This window comes from Cryptomeria japonica, chromosome 8 (genome assembly GCF_030272615.1).
Source record: "Cryptomeria japonica chromosome 8, Sugi_1.0, whole genome shotgun sequence".
Taxonomy (NCBI): Eukaryota; Viridiplantae; Streptophyta; class Pinopsida; order Cupressales; family Cupressaceae; genus Cryptomeria; species Cryptomeria japonica.
The window spans coordinates 257,912,200-257,927,120 of record NC_081412.1 but is presented as its reverse complement, the minus strand read 5'-3'; positions in this window follow the sequence as shown (position 1 = coordinate 257,927,120).

The window sequence follows — 14,921 nt, the reverse complement described above, 5'->3', positions numbered from 1 at the left end:
CCACCTAGGTTCAGTGGAGCCTAAAGTGCAAAGGGATCTAGTCCTTGACTATCCCTGTTCGCTGGCCAAGGCTGATTAGACTACTTGAGGATTTGGCAAGTCTTTTGGTTTTCCAATTTGTGATTTTGGGCACCAACAGATTGGCGACTTTGCTAGGGAGTTGTCTACAGAATTTCAATTCCAGAATCTCTGTTAAGGTGTGCTCTACTAGAAGGAAGAACCCAGGAGATCAGTATGTAATATTTTCCTCCACAGGAGGTGGCGACTCTATTCTACATAACAAGATCTATTTCAGTTGGTGACTCTACTGAGGGAGAAGATCTAGAAGGAGATGAAAATTTTCCTTTTTGAAAGAAATAGCAATTTTGGTTTAGAATGTTTCAAAGAAAGCCATTTATTCTAGATGGCATCAAGCCACTGGATCTCAGAAGCTTTCAATGTATCCCAAACAAGTTGTTCCCTAAGCTTTCACAACTTGTACCAAAATTCCATGGGGAATATGATGAATTAACACTTGATCATTTGGGCTCATTTCATACATTTACAAAGGATTATGAAATTTATGCAGAAGATTATGTGATGAAGTTATTCGTCAGGACATTGAAGGATAATGCAAGAGAAGCCTATGAATCACTTCCTACACAAAGCATATCATAATGGAGGGAGTTGGAGCAATTGTTCCTTGATGTGTTTCATGATGCAGGTGAAGAAGGAAGCATGTGCTATGAGCTAGAGGAAGACCAAGAATACACTATGGAAACAAAATTCTGCGCGTCTCCCTTGGATGAATTTTTAAATATAAAAAAACAAGAAGATGAATCTACAGTAAATTTCTTCACGAGGATGTTCAATATTTATCAGGATATACCTTCAGATGTCAAGCCTCCATTTTATGAGTTATTAAATAAAATATATAAGTTAGGGTATGAGTCTCAGTTGTATAGCTTTCTTAGGTATCTAAATGATGAAATTGTTGCAGAAGATAATGGATGCAGGATGAGATCTACATAGGGAACACAAAACCTTAATGAAGAGGGAAGTTTGGATCAGATTGAAGAAGAATCCATTGTTGATGAGACCTGTGTGGAAATAGACAATATGCAATATCAAAAGGAAGATTGTCTGCTTAGTAGTGAACAAATTTTAGATCTTCTGGATAGAGTATCAAAGAAATGTAGCAAAGGAAAAAGAGGTGTGTCATGGACAACATATAGAATGTGCAAATGCACTTGGAAATAGGTTAAAATCTTTTTCAAATAAGTTGTGTGATGACATGACAAAGAATGGCTGCCATTCAGAAAAAAACTTTATGTGATGAGTCCTCCCATTTCTCTGATAAATACATTAATGACAGTGAGAGCACATATGATGACCAAAAAATTGAAGAGTCATATAACTATCAAGATCATTTTAAATGTTTTACAAATCCTCTTTATAATAATGCAGATATAAATGATGAAATGACATACTGCCAGAGTATGTCTAACAAAGATCTCTATGTGTTTTCAAATCCACTATATGAAGAACAAGATATATCTCCAGATGATCAGGAGATCTTATTGAGCAATGACATAAATAACAATGAGGATAATTGGGAGCATTGTTATGGATCAAAAAAGTTGCATTCTCCAAAGCACACTCAGACAAATAAAATTGGTGATATAAATTTTTCAAAAATAAAAGAAAATGTTCATGAGAAAAGTTTAGGGTTTCTAAATAATCTCTCTCCAACAAAAGGTACAATTGAAAAGTAAGCCTAAGTATGAATTTTTGACTTTAGGTTTACATAAATCACGTAGGGGAGTAACAAAAAAAATTAAAAACTCTCCAAATTTTGATGTTGATATTATTAGTATGATTTCACCTAATCACAACAAGGAAATAAAGGTTGAAAGCCAACATATCTGGGGAGAAATGGATAAACCCTATAAAATAGGGATGAATATTGATGTATTTCCAAATATAGGAGTATTTCAAAGGAAAAACCCTTATAAGGATAAAAGCATGATGGTTTCGAGGAATTTGATTTCCTATATGGTAAATTCAAGAAGGAGGGGTAAAAAGCAATATGTCGGGGATGATTTGGAGCGTGTCCATAAAGTAAGGAGAGATAATGTGATATTTAAAAATATTATAAAGTCTCAAAAGATAAAACTTTATAAATCAAACGATATAACGATTTATAAAAATTTGATGCCCTGTGTGGTGAAAGCAAAAGGATATTGTTGTGATTCTTTTAGCATGGAATATCAAGACAAAAATAAAATATATTACAACATATATGGTAAACATGAAAATATGACAATTGATAAGATTTGCGATGAAATTGGATTGGTTGATGATATGTGCCAAATTGGAATATTTTTGCATGATGAGAACCAGGTGTTTGATCTAGGAAAAATGAGTGTTCATGTTTTTGGGACCTAGTGGCCACCAGATGTAGTTTTAACATAATCTACAGAAGGGAGGTGATTGGAAATGGTCTACTCTACCAGAGAAAACTAGATTCTTGCTATGCCCATAAGGGGCATACATCCCGAGACAGAGCCACTGCTGGGGCTTCAAATTTCCAAATAATTTCAAGCACCCTACTATTAAAAGTGGTGGTCACTTCATGGAAATGACACATAATGGATGATTAATGATTTGAACAACTAGAGTAAAGAAGGTGTGGGATTGCAAAATTCATCTTCTATTAGCAAAGTAATCAATTAGAAACAAGGGAAATCACGAATCCCTATTCTAATCAGAATTTAAGAAACAATACAATAGAATAATGCAATTAAGAAATAAGAATTATAAATAATCAAATCAAATAAAAAACTCCCTATTCCATGACTGCGTAGAACTTCCATTGCTCTTCTCCTCTTTGTGGTATGATGGCTCTCAGATATTGCGCTGGTAACCTGCAAGTGACACAAAGATTCAAAGTTCGTGATCGTTGAAAATGGAGATTGGATGCTCAATTTATAGAAAATTGGAGAAGATTGATTGAAAGGTGGAACAGATTGATCAAGAGGTGTGAACTCAGGTGAGCTCAAATGAAAATTGATAGTTGAACTGCTGATTGTAGGAGTGAAACTCAATAGATTGAATAGATTAATTGAGTCAACTGATTGAGAAAAAGAATGATTGGAGGAAATAAAGAAGATGACAAAGAAAGCTTAATTTAGAAAAAGCTAACTGAAAGATAGAAATAGAGATTTGGAGAGATAAATGATTTAATTAATTAATTGATCGAATTAATTAATTTAGCATGTGCTTGCATTTAGATTTAGATTTTTAATTTAATCTTTGCATGAGATTTTAATTCAAATAATTGAATTTATTAATTCAATTTAGTATTTGAATATATTTAGAACTTGACTTTGATTTTCAATTTGGTTTTTGAAATCATGCACATGTATTTGAATTTGGAAGAATTTAGAAGAATATGAAATTAAATGAAATTAGAATTTGGGGATTTGGAAATGGAAGAATTAATTAGCTAATTAAATAATTTAAAGAAACTATTTAATTATTTAAAAATGGAATTTAATTAAATAATAAAGATTATTTAAATTAAAGGATTAAATCACAATTAATTAAATAATAAATATTTAATTAATATTTAGAAGAGGGTTGAATGATTAGATGATTAGAGATAGAAATTGAATAATTAATTTATTTAAATAATAAAGATAATTTAAATTGGGGAATTAACCATAATTAATTAAATAATAAATATTTAATTAATATTTAGAAAATGATTAAAATGATTAAATGACGAAAGAATAAGAAATAGAATAATTAGTAAGATTATGAGGAAATATGAAATTAGAAGAATAAGATTAATTAAATTAATTAAATAATTAAAGAATTATTTAACTAATTAGACGAATAATTAGTACATGATCAATGAGACATTTTTAGGTGTCTACATTTGCCCCTCTTTGAGACAATGTCAGAACGATGTTGTTTCAAAGAAAATGAAAAATTCTGCCCTAGTATGCCTCGGTGATACTTAGGGTGTAATGCCCCCTCGAGAGATTGTTTGTGCATTAAAAACATGAATGATCTCTCGAAAAAAGAAGAATGTGAGATGAAAGATAGAAGAATGGTTAGTTGATTAGAGATAGAGAGAGGTGATGTGAAGATGATATTGAGATAGAATATGAGAGAATGAACCTTATAATGAAATATAATAATGTTAGATGAGAATTAGAAGCAATTGAAGATGATTGATATGAGATGATAAGAAAATGATTTAGAAAGAAGATGGGAAATCAACAAACTATCAAGAAATAGATGAGATGAGAATGAAATTGAATGAATCACGAACCTGTGTCACATATTTTATTGCGTCAATATATATTCATCATTGAGCCTTATTATTGAACAATGAAGCTTAGCACATCAGGGTATAAGGAACCAAGATGTAAAGATATCTCATTGAAGAAACAAACACGTAGCAGACAAGCAATAAACAAAGAAAAAGATAATGCCCATCATGGCTCCTCTAGTCACTTGTGGACATCATTGAGTAGCATAGGAACATATTTTGTTGCCAAATGATAAAAGATAAAGACTGACCCAGACAAAATTCAGCAGCTATACTGACCTTGTGCCTTCATTCTTAGTTGCTTGATGTGATGGTTGATATGTTACTACTTATTAAGTTGCCATTAGTTTTATATCCAAAGTCATTCTATATACTCTAGTCGGTTACCTCTATTGAAACATTCAGTCGGTATGTACAAAACAATCGGTTATAGAAGAAAGTATTCACAGAGCCCCGTATACACTAAGCTGTCTACCGAGTAACACTATATGTCTATCGAGCAACAATAATGATACACCAAGCGAAATGTTTTACACAATTTCATTGAACAAAGACACACATGTGGAAACGTGTTACAAGATCGAGGAACAAAGAACCATTATCACATTGGAAATTGCACTTAAGGATTGTGTATGATTTTGAGGTCATCTATCCAATGAAATATTTTGTATGGTTATTCATTCGATAAATCATGTTTGTAAGATCGAAGCAATGAACCAGAACACTGACATAAGAGATCTATTTATACAGCATGGATTGAGATCAGAGAATATAGACAAAGAAGAGATATAGAGGTGTATGAAGAAAGCACTGAGTGTTATGACTGTTATAGAGACACAGAGGTCACCGAGAAGGATTTCAGAGAGCAGTCAAAGAACAAAGTAAACAGAAGGGTTTACCGAGTTACTTTATGGGTTACTGAGGTATGCTATAAGCAAGGTAATCTCACTTTGAGCACATAGAATCTTCTATAACATTTCAGATGTAAAGTTGCAGATATTTGTAAAGATTTTATTGTAATATTTTGAAGTTGTAAGAGAAACCTTTAACAGGGTAAAAGACTCTAACAAAGTCTATAAATTGTAAAGCCTTTAACCAGGTGCAACATTTAGAATAAGTGTTTTAAAATCCTTTAGCAAGGTAGATCTAAAGATCTTGATACTCCTAACAGGGTAAGCTATTAGAAATAGCTAAACATATAGCTCTAACCGAGCACTCTTTATTATTGCAGTAGTGAAGTTGTGGGTTCCATCCCCACCGCAATTTTTCTCTCTAACCAAGAGTTTCTGCGTAACCAAAATATATGTGTTATGGAGTGAATCATGTATGATTGTTATCTATTTGTTTTAGCTTTATGTTATGTTGCAGCAGTTTTTGGTTTATGCATAACAGTAAAGATATTGTTGTCAAAAGGTTTTGAAGTACTGATTCACTCCTCCCCTCTCAGTACATTAGCTTTCCATATTGGGCCTAACAATTGGTATCAGAGCTTCAATCTTGGAAAAGGGTTTAACAACCTAAGGAAAAAGATCTTATCAATGGAAGGCTATAAACAATCTCGGAGAATTGTGTATTTGCAAGAAGAATTGGATCATGCTAATCAAGTGATTGTAGACATGCAAAGACAAATGCAAAAATCATTGAAAGTTAGAAGAAGATTGTCTGATGATTTGCAAGACTCTCAAGAGCTAGTGGAACAGATTGAGACATCATCTGAGAATAGTATATCTGAAGAGACTGAAGAGATGATTGGAGAACAGAAAGAGAAGAACAAAGCACTGACTGATCAGCTAAAAGCAATGAAAAGAGGATATGAACATTTTAGCACACAGATGACTGAAAATATTGATGCATTGAGGACAGCTGAGGATAAAGTAAGAGATATAGAAAGAGAAAAACAACAGCTTGAAGCATTAGTATCTGAAAAGAATGATGAAATCACTAGGATGATTGGAATACAAAGTAATCTGTCAGATCAATTGGGCTATGCACATCATGAAGCAAATCTAAAGGATAATCAGAATCAAGCATTGAAACTTGAAGTATCAAGGTTGACCAATGAACTTGAAAAAGAGAAGAAATCCAAAGAAACACTGAAGAAGAGTTATGAAGCATCAAAGATATTGGATGAACAACTCAATACAAGAAGACCCAACAAAGATGCAAGACTCGGTTACAAAGGAAAAAACTCTACCGAGAAGGGAATTCATACAGCCGAGAGAGGAGAATCATCAAAGCAAGCTGGAAATAAGAAGAATATCAAAGGAAAGAAGCCTATTTGCAACTACTATGGAAATCAAGGTCATACTGCTAACTTGTGCCAAATCAGAAAAGGTAAGCAACCAAATGTCACTAAGTCTAATGGTTATTGTTACAATTGCAATAAATATGGTCACACATCTAATCGGTGTAGGACAAAGACTGTTAACAATTATTAGAAGGAAAAATTCAAAGGGTTTTGTAAAAACTGTAATAGATATGGACATAGTACCGAGAAGTGTTGGCTTAAGCAAAAGAACTATATGTGGTCTGCACACCGAGCAAATGCTAGAGGTTACCGAACTCACACAGATCCTTACCGACAGTATTATGCAGTACCATGGGATTACAATACAAGGATATGGTGTGAATGTTGTGGAAGATATGGACATAAATTGCCAACTACTTTATAAGGTTTGGAATGAACAACCAAAGATCATGGAGAAATCCTAGTATGGCATGTTTTCATTGTCACAAAATTGGACACTTGGCTAGAGATTGCAGAGATCAACCTAGAGGAGATACTGAAGAAATAAAAGGCAAATTACAAATGATTTGGAAAAAGAAGGAAATTGTGTCAAATGAAGAAAGCACCTTACCTACCGAGTTAGGTGCACCTATTCCAAATTAATCGGTAAAGGTATGAAGGGACCGCATTCTCTCAAAGGTTAAATCTTAACAGTTCCTATTTTATCATGCACTTAATTCAAAATCCGCATAGTTAAAGATGCATTAGAAAATTTGAAATTCTCTCAAGTCTTTTGGAAGCTTGTCTAGTCAGTGATTACAGGAAGACTGGCCACTCGGTAAAAGCATAGAAAGGAAGTGGTACCGAGTGCATTTAATGTCTTTTAACCTAACTGCACGAAGCCTGATAAGGTATATTATGTACTTAAAGCTATTGCGTGGTCATTTTTCACTCACCAAGTTTTCAAGAAAGCAGAGCAAAGCGAATCAAAGGTGATCAAACCACCTCCCGAGTGAATTTGAAGGTATTTACATCAATCACAACGCATTATCAAGATAGTTTATCGATTATATCAAGTTGTTATTATTTGCTAAGTAGAAAGCATATGCCGTTTGAAAGTTTTCAAAACCTAGGGATCTTTTGTTAAGTGTTTATCCGAAATCTACAATGGCACCTAAGATCCATAATCCCATTGTTGTTGAGAACATCGAAAAGTCCCCACTGAAATACTCTTTAACTCCCAAAGTAGCTTCTGAATCGGATGATAAAATTGCATTTTCACTCATTTCGGATAGAGTTTTATTAGTCGAGGATGTAAGATTCTTCACTAAGTGTTGTGTTGAGGAACTAGGTCATGTTGAAATCAAGGACACATATGATGAATTGTGTACCGATGGGAAATTGGATAGCAAGTATGAGCACATCAAAATCAAGGGATTGATCAAAGCCCTAACCTATCCCCGTGTATTCAAACCCCAGTGGGTCAAGTTTGTTCTGAGTAGAGTTCATGATGATTTCATGTGGTTAGCGGAGAAAACATTCAAAATCACCAAGGAAATCATTCATTTGATCATTGGTTACCCTATCTTTGATCATGCCTGAGCTCAAAAAATGATATCACAGAAGGAATTGATCAGTTTAACCAAAGTTGAATCAGATTGCAGAGGACTGAAATTGAACAATGTAACAGATGCAAAGCAAAAGTTTTCCATTAGAGTAATAGGTTATTGTTTCTTCCAATCGACAAGGGAAAATAGTGTACCCTTTGCAACAGTTGACTTAGCCTATAAAATTGTGAAGAAAGGAATGAAAATTGATCTTTGTGAAGTATTGCTGAAAAAACCTGTTTGAGAATCTCAATACCATAAGGAAGCCAAAGAAGAACAACTCGGCTAACACTGAAGTTTGGATCACTTCTAGTATGCATGTTTTTCTATTTTGAGAAATTCTTTCCATCAGTCGGTAATGTAGTTTGGGAGCTACACCGACCAATCACCCATCAAATCAATGACTTCATCAAGAAGCTAGGTGATAATTTTAATGATATTATGGATGATTACTTTAGCAAGTTTCAGGAAAGGATGCATAACAGATACCGGATCCCACCCCAGTTAGTAGAGAAATACAAGGATTACATATGTTTTGAAGTGGACACCGATTACTGCTATGTTAATATTGTGGAACCGAGAACTCAATCTTTGCCACCTATGGGTTATGAGATTGACTTTGGCATCACACAACAACAGATATATGCTTTTCTTACATTGCCAAGGCATGCTACTAAGCTGAGGTATGGAACATATTAAGAAGTAAAAGAGAAAGTTAAGATGAGCATTGTAGTACCCAAGGCTACAAGGAAGGCAACAAAAATGATCAAGGTATTAACAGAGAAATTTGGAGAAGGTTCTTCCTCTGCACCTGTCAAGGGCACTATAGCCATCACCAAAGAGGAATCTGAAGCCCAAGAGGCAGCTATAACACTGAGCACCGAATTGCCTAAAGGGAAAGTTTTGAAAAGAAAGAAACAAGATACATCAAAGGTATCACCGACTCCTCCAGCAAAGCGACCAAACACAAGATCATCTGCAACATCACCGAGTAAGAAACCAAAGAATGTTGCCACACCAAAGGTAACAAAAACTTACAAGAAATCTACTTAGAGACTCATTTTGGCTAAAGAGTCTAGTGACACTGAATCTGAAGATGCAAGCAAATTTTAGATTGTCAAGAGTAAAAAGGTAAATGTACATAGTGTTGAAAATTTTTGTGCTAATATGAAGCAATATGGTGGATTTGGAGCATTCAGATATGTTAAATATGAATCCAAATCTGATGATGAAAAGAGACAAATAGAAGAAGCTGTCATCTGCACACTATTGAAATTCCAATTGGCCCCATTGGAATTATCTAAATCTCATCCAAATGAATTATATTTGCATATTGACAATAGGTGGAAGTATGCCATGGACTTAGAGAAATAGATGAGAGAAAGAAGTCTGGTACATCTTTTCCCAGACATGTCGGTAGATGAGATCACCGAACATCTGAAAAACTGCCACACAAAATTCCTAGTCAAGCAAAGAGCCTTGAAATTGATGAATGGCCTTTACTTGGATGTAGAGAATGAGACCAAGGAAAAATGGCAGGAAATATTTTGAATCAAGAATGCTGGTGAACAAGCTGAAGTTGAAACAATTGATGTTACCGAGGAAGATCCTGATATCACCAAGCAAGACCCTGCTGACACTATACAAATTGATGAGGATATCATGGACACCGAGGCACCAGAACAGGAAATGATAGAAGGGAATGCATATGCCAAACTGGTATCCAGTGAGTCAGTTTTGGAGCAAGTTTAGCCCTATCATCTGATCACTCAGTCTATTTCAATCGAGGCCCCTCAAGACACTGAACAAGGAACAAAAGGTCACAAGTCTACAGAAGGAGAAACTGCTTCTCAGGCCACCAAAGGACAAACATCTCAAGCTCCTTCTAGCACTGAAAATGTTACAACTGAGACCACAAGCACAAAAGCACCGACTGACACAACATAGACTACATCAGAGGCTAAAGAAACCGACCAAAGTGTTGCCTCTACCGAGCAACCTACCGAGGGTCAACAAGCCTCACAAGCCATTGTTTAAGTTCAACCAGTGAAAGGTAAAGAAAAGAAGATGAAAAAACATAGTTTCAAATTAGATTTGTCAAAACCAATAGTGTTTCCCAATGTTGATATATCCAAATTAAAAGGGCAAGCACTCATTGAATTCGGTGAACTATGCAAAGCCAAAGCTGAACAGGAGAAGCAAATGGCTATTCAAAAGAAAAATAAAGTACTTCAGAAGGTGAAAGCACTCTTAACCGATATCCTACCTAAAGCAATAGTGACAAAAGATGCCGCCATCCACATTCAACTGGATGAACTCTTAACCAAGATAGAGACATTTGGAGTAGATGCATCTGAATATTTGAGCAAGTTAAAGGACAAGGAGTTCACTGGTAAAATGATTGAAGAGGTACAGAAAGCTATTGCTATTGGCAAAGTTAAACTTGTCAAATTTATTGCTAAGTTGTCCCCTCAACTCAAGCACATTCTTTATTTATTTCAGAAACTTTGTACATTCTCTCTATTCATTAAGGACATCAAAAATGAAACATAAGTAATTGAGAAAGAGATCACCAATCTCTCTAATAAGTTGACCACTGAGCCACACTCTATTCAGAATTTTTATACGAAGCTACAACAACTCATGGCTCAACAATTGGAACTAAGGAATGAAGAGCACAAGATAAGGATGGACATAATGACACTTTAGAAATTATTCATTCCTCATCTTTCATCCGTCCAAGAACAGATCAACAAGGCTACCTCCCTATCCACTCAGCAAGAGGGAAGCACCTTACATGGACTAATTTCACTGTTAGCTGACATTACAGCTCAGAATTCACTTATGGATAGTGTCAAGGATGCCCTCTCTGCCACTCTCACCGATGCCAAGACAAAGTACAAATCCATTTTTGACCAGTTTCCACCCCCGAATGGTAACTAAGTTTTGATGTTTGTTAAAAAGGGGGAGTGAGTATAGCATCAAAGTATCAAAGGCAAAATGTAGTATACAGGGGGAGTATACCGAGCAGAACAAAGTATTCTTATGCACAGTTAATTTTGACAGAAGAGCAATGAACTGAGTAGTTATCATAGAACATTGACCACCGAGCATGCAAAATCAGAATTTTGTACAGTATAGTGATAAGGGGAGTATATCTAAATATACTATTTCATTGACTAATGTATATACTATCTGTTTAGTCAAATTTTGCAAGTATATAGATTTTTGAGTTATGACTTTGAAAGTAGTTTTGTCAAACATCTCAACTAATGTCAAAAGGGGAGATTGTTACTACTTATTAAGTTGCCATTAGTTTTATATCCAAAGTCATTCTATATACTGTAGTCGGTTACCTCTACCGAAACATTCAGTTGGTATGCACAGAACAGTCGGTTATAGAAGAAAGTATTCACAGAGCCCAGTATACATCGAGCTGTCTACCGAGTAACACTGTATGTCTACCGAGCAGCAATAATGATACACCGAGTTGATATACACCGAGTGAAATATTTTACCAGATTCATTGAACCTAGACACACATGTGGAAACGTGTTACAAGATCAAGGAACAAAGAACCGTTATCACATTGGAAATTGCACTTAAGGATTGTGTATGATTTTGAGGTCATCTATCCAATGAAATATTTTGTATGGTTATTCATTCGATAAATCATGTTTGTAAGATCGAAGCAATGAACCAAAACACTAACATAAGAGATCTATTTATATAGCATGGATTGAGATCAGAGAATATAGACAAAGAAGAGATATAGAGGTGTATGAAGAAAGGACTGAGTGTTATGACTGTTACAGAGACATAAAGGTCACCGAGAAGGATTTTAGAGAATAGTCAAAGAAGAGAGTAAACAGAAGGGTTTACCAAGTTACTTTATGGGTTACCGAGGTATGCTATAAGCAAGGTAATCTCACTTTGAGCACATAGAATCTGCTATAACATTTCAGATGTAAAGTTGTAGATATTTGTAAAGATTTTATTGTAATATTTTGAAGTTGTAAGAGAAACCTTTAACAGGGTAAAAGACTCTAACAAAGTCTATAAATTGTAAAGCCTTTAACCAGGTGCATCATTTAGAATAAGTCTTGTAAAATCCTTTAGCAAGGTAGATCTAAAGATCTTGATACTCCTAACAGGGTAAGCTATCAGAAATAGTTAAACATGTAGCTCTAACTGAGCACTCTTTATTATTGCAGTAGTGGAGTTGTGGGTGCCATCCCCATCACAGTTTTTCTCTCTAACCAAGAGTTTCTGCGTAACCAAAATATATGTGTTATGGAGTGAATCATGTATGATTGTTATCTATTTGTTTTAGCTTTATGTTATGTTGCAGCAGTTTTTGGTTTATGCATAACAGTAAAGATATTGTTGTCAAAAGGTTTTGAAGTACTGATTCACCCCTCCCCTCTTAGTACATTAGCTTTCCATATTGGGCCTAACATGATAATGTCTGATCTCAGAAAGTTGTGGACCCCGTTTAAGACTGACCTGTCTGATTTCGAGTGTATCCTCTTCTGTTTAAGACAAGATAATGATCACTTTGATATGGATATGATATGATTGATAAGACAGTTTGATCAGTTGATTGCAGATGTTTGACTGGATAGTCGTATCCTTTGTTAACTTCATGCGAAGCGTTTGTTGGATATCTGCTAGAGTATTTGTTTCTCACAAGACATTTTATTGCAAGTTTTTCTAATTGATTGATTTTTCAATTTTTAGTTCTTTTCCAATAGATTTTTTTGATGTTTTTGGATTATGTAGATCGATATTTGAATGTTTTTGGTTGATTTTTTCAGGATCGTATTTGAATGTTTTTGGTTGATTTTTTTTTTTCAAAACGTTATATGGATGTTTTTGGTATTTTTTCAAGACATTATATGGATGTTTTTGGTATTTTTAGTTTTCAATGTTTTTGGATTTTTGTGGTTTTCGATTTTTTGGATTTTTTTTCAATACTTTATACGATTTTTTGGATTTTTTCAGAACTTTATTTGATTTTTTGGATTTTTTCAGGACTTTATCTGATTTTTAGGATTTTTTTAGTTATGCCCCCAGTGTGCAGACCTGTATGACATGATGATCTGCAGAATGTATGTGGAGACAAATGAATTTTTGACATGACCTATTTGAATGCAACGTGCAGGATGAAGATGCATTTCCTATTCGAACAAGGTTGACTGTGTTTGTTTTTGCATTTGAATACACCAATGGAGGTGCAAAACATTTCCTAGATAATCGATCAATCGATCTCTAAGGCCCTTCAGAACATTCATCTCAACACACTTAATGACTAGGATTTACAAATGGAGACGTGGAAAACTTCCCCATTGGTTCTTGAAACTTTGATCTTCTTTTGTCCATGTGTGTGCAAATGCGTTAATTCCCGCTCTTATGTTCACTAAAGATCCTTAGCATCCTATATGGCTAGCTACATGATTTTTCTAACTTCAAAAGCATCCCGAATAGAGCCTCGTTGCCAGAAGCTTGAGAGCTCTGACAAGGTTATAGACTGTAATTACCCAAATATTGCTCCATTGCTAGTAGGCATTCATAGCCCTGATGGAGTTACTTGTATGTCCCCATAGTCAAGCTTTTTATCACATTTGTATACATGATATTTCAGTTATATATCATTGCTCTATTTGCCTTTAGATGGATATTTGGCATAGCTCTCTTTCTTTTTATTTTCTTGCCTTGACTTGTAAGTAATGAAACCTACTTGGGTGTGACAATTACAACGGCGTTGAAGCAGAATTTTAGATTTTTCACTAGTCATATGATCAACTAGGTGTCTAAAATGAATTAGAGATCTTCTTAATGTGTGAGATATAACAATTGATAGATTGTGGGTTAACAAGTCTCAAATAGTGAAATCACTACCCAACCATAAGTAAAGCGTCGTCATAGGGTAATGTTGAAAATGAATGATCTTAGGACCTCATAGACTTCATGTCTGAATATCTAAGAAAGGAGATGACCCTTGTTTCTCTTGGATGCAAACAGATGATAAACTTGGACAATTGCCTTGTTTTATTGGTGCTACTATATGAAAATGCAGAAAATTTTGCAAATGAGATGCATTTTGGAAAAGAAACTATTTGTAATGGAGTGTTTTGAATGATATGATATGCAATGCAGGAAGTAAAACATAAACTAACTCAGCCCTTAGGTATAATATCGTGTAGGTAGTTCATTGGTCTTTGTTTGAAAAGTCAGATAAAGATGTCTTTTCCAATAGGATATAAGGACTCAGCTAAGTGTACACGTCCAACATCTCCAATGTTGATTTCTTTAGTTTTTGGATTTTGTGGATCATCGGAGGGAAATCCATTTCCAAAACCCATGAATTCAGCAATAGCATTATCATTTTCAAAGAAATCTAGTTGTGGTAGGTTCTCTTGCCCCCAGTCTTTCAAGTGCAGGTGTATGAGACAAATTGGTTTCAAAGTTATGACATGAGCGGGTGTTATGTCTATTTTTTTTGATGCACTTGAAGAGGATGATGAAACAATTGTTGACAAGTTACTCTGTGTAGTATGATCTGGATTGGTGATTTGATTTATAAGGGGTTCATGAACAACTTGTGTATAGGGATTGGGATCATGAGGAGAAATGACAAGTTTATTTGAGAGGAAATCTTGTGAAGAACATGGAGGATTATGACATGGAGATGAAGGGATGGAGAGATCTTGATAAGGATTTGGAGAAATAATGGGATCTTGTTTAGAACATGAAGGAAAAGGTA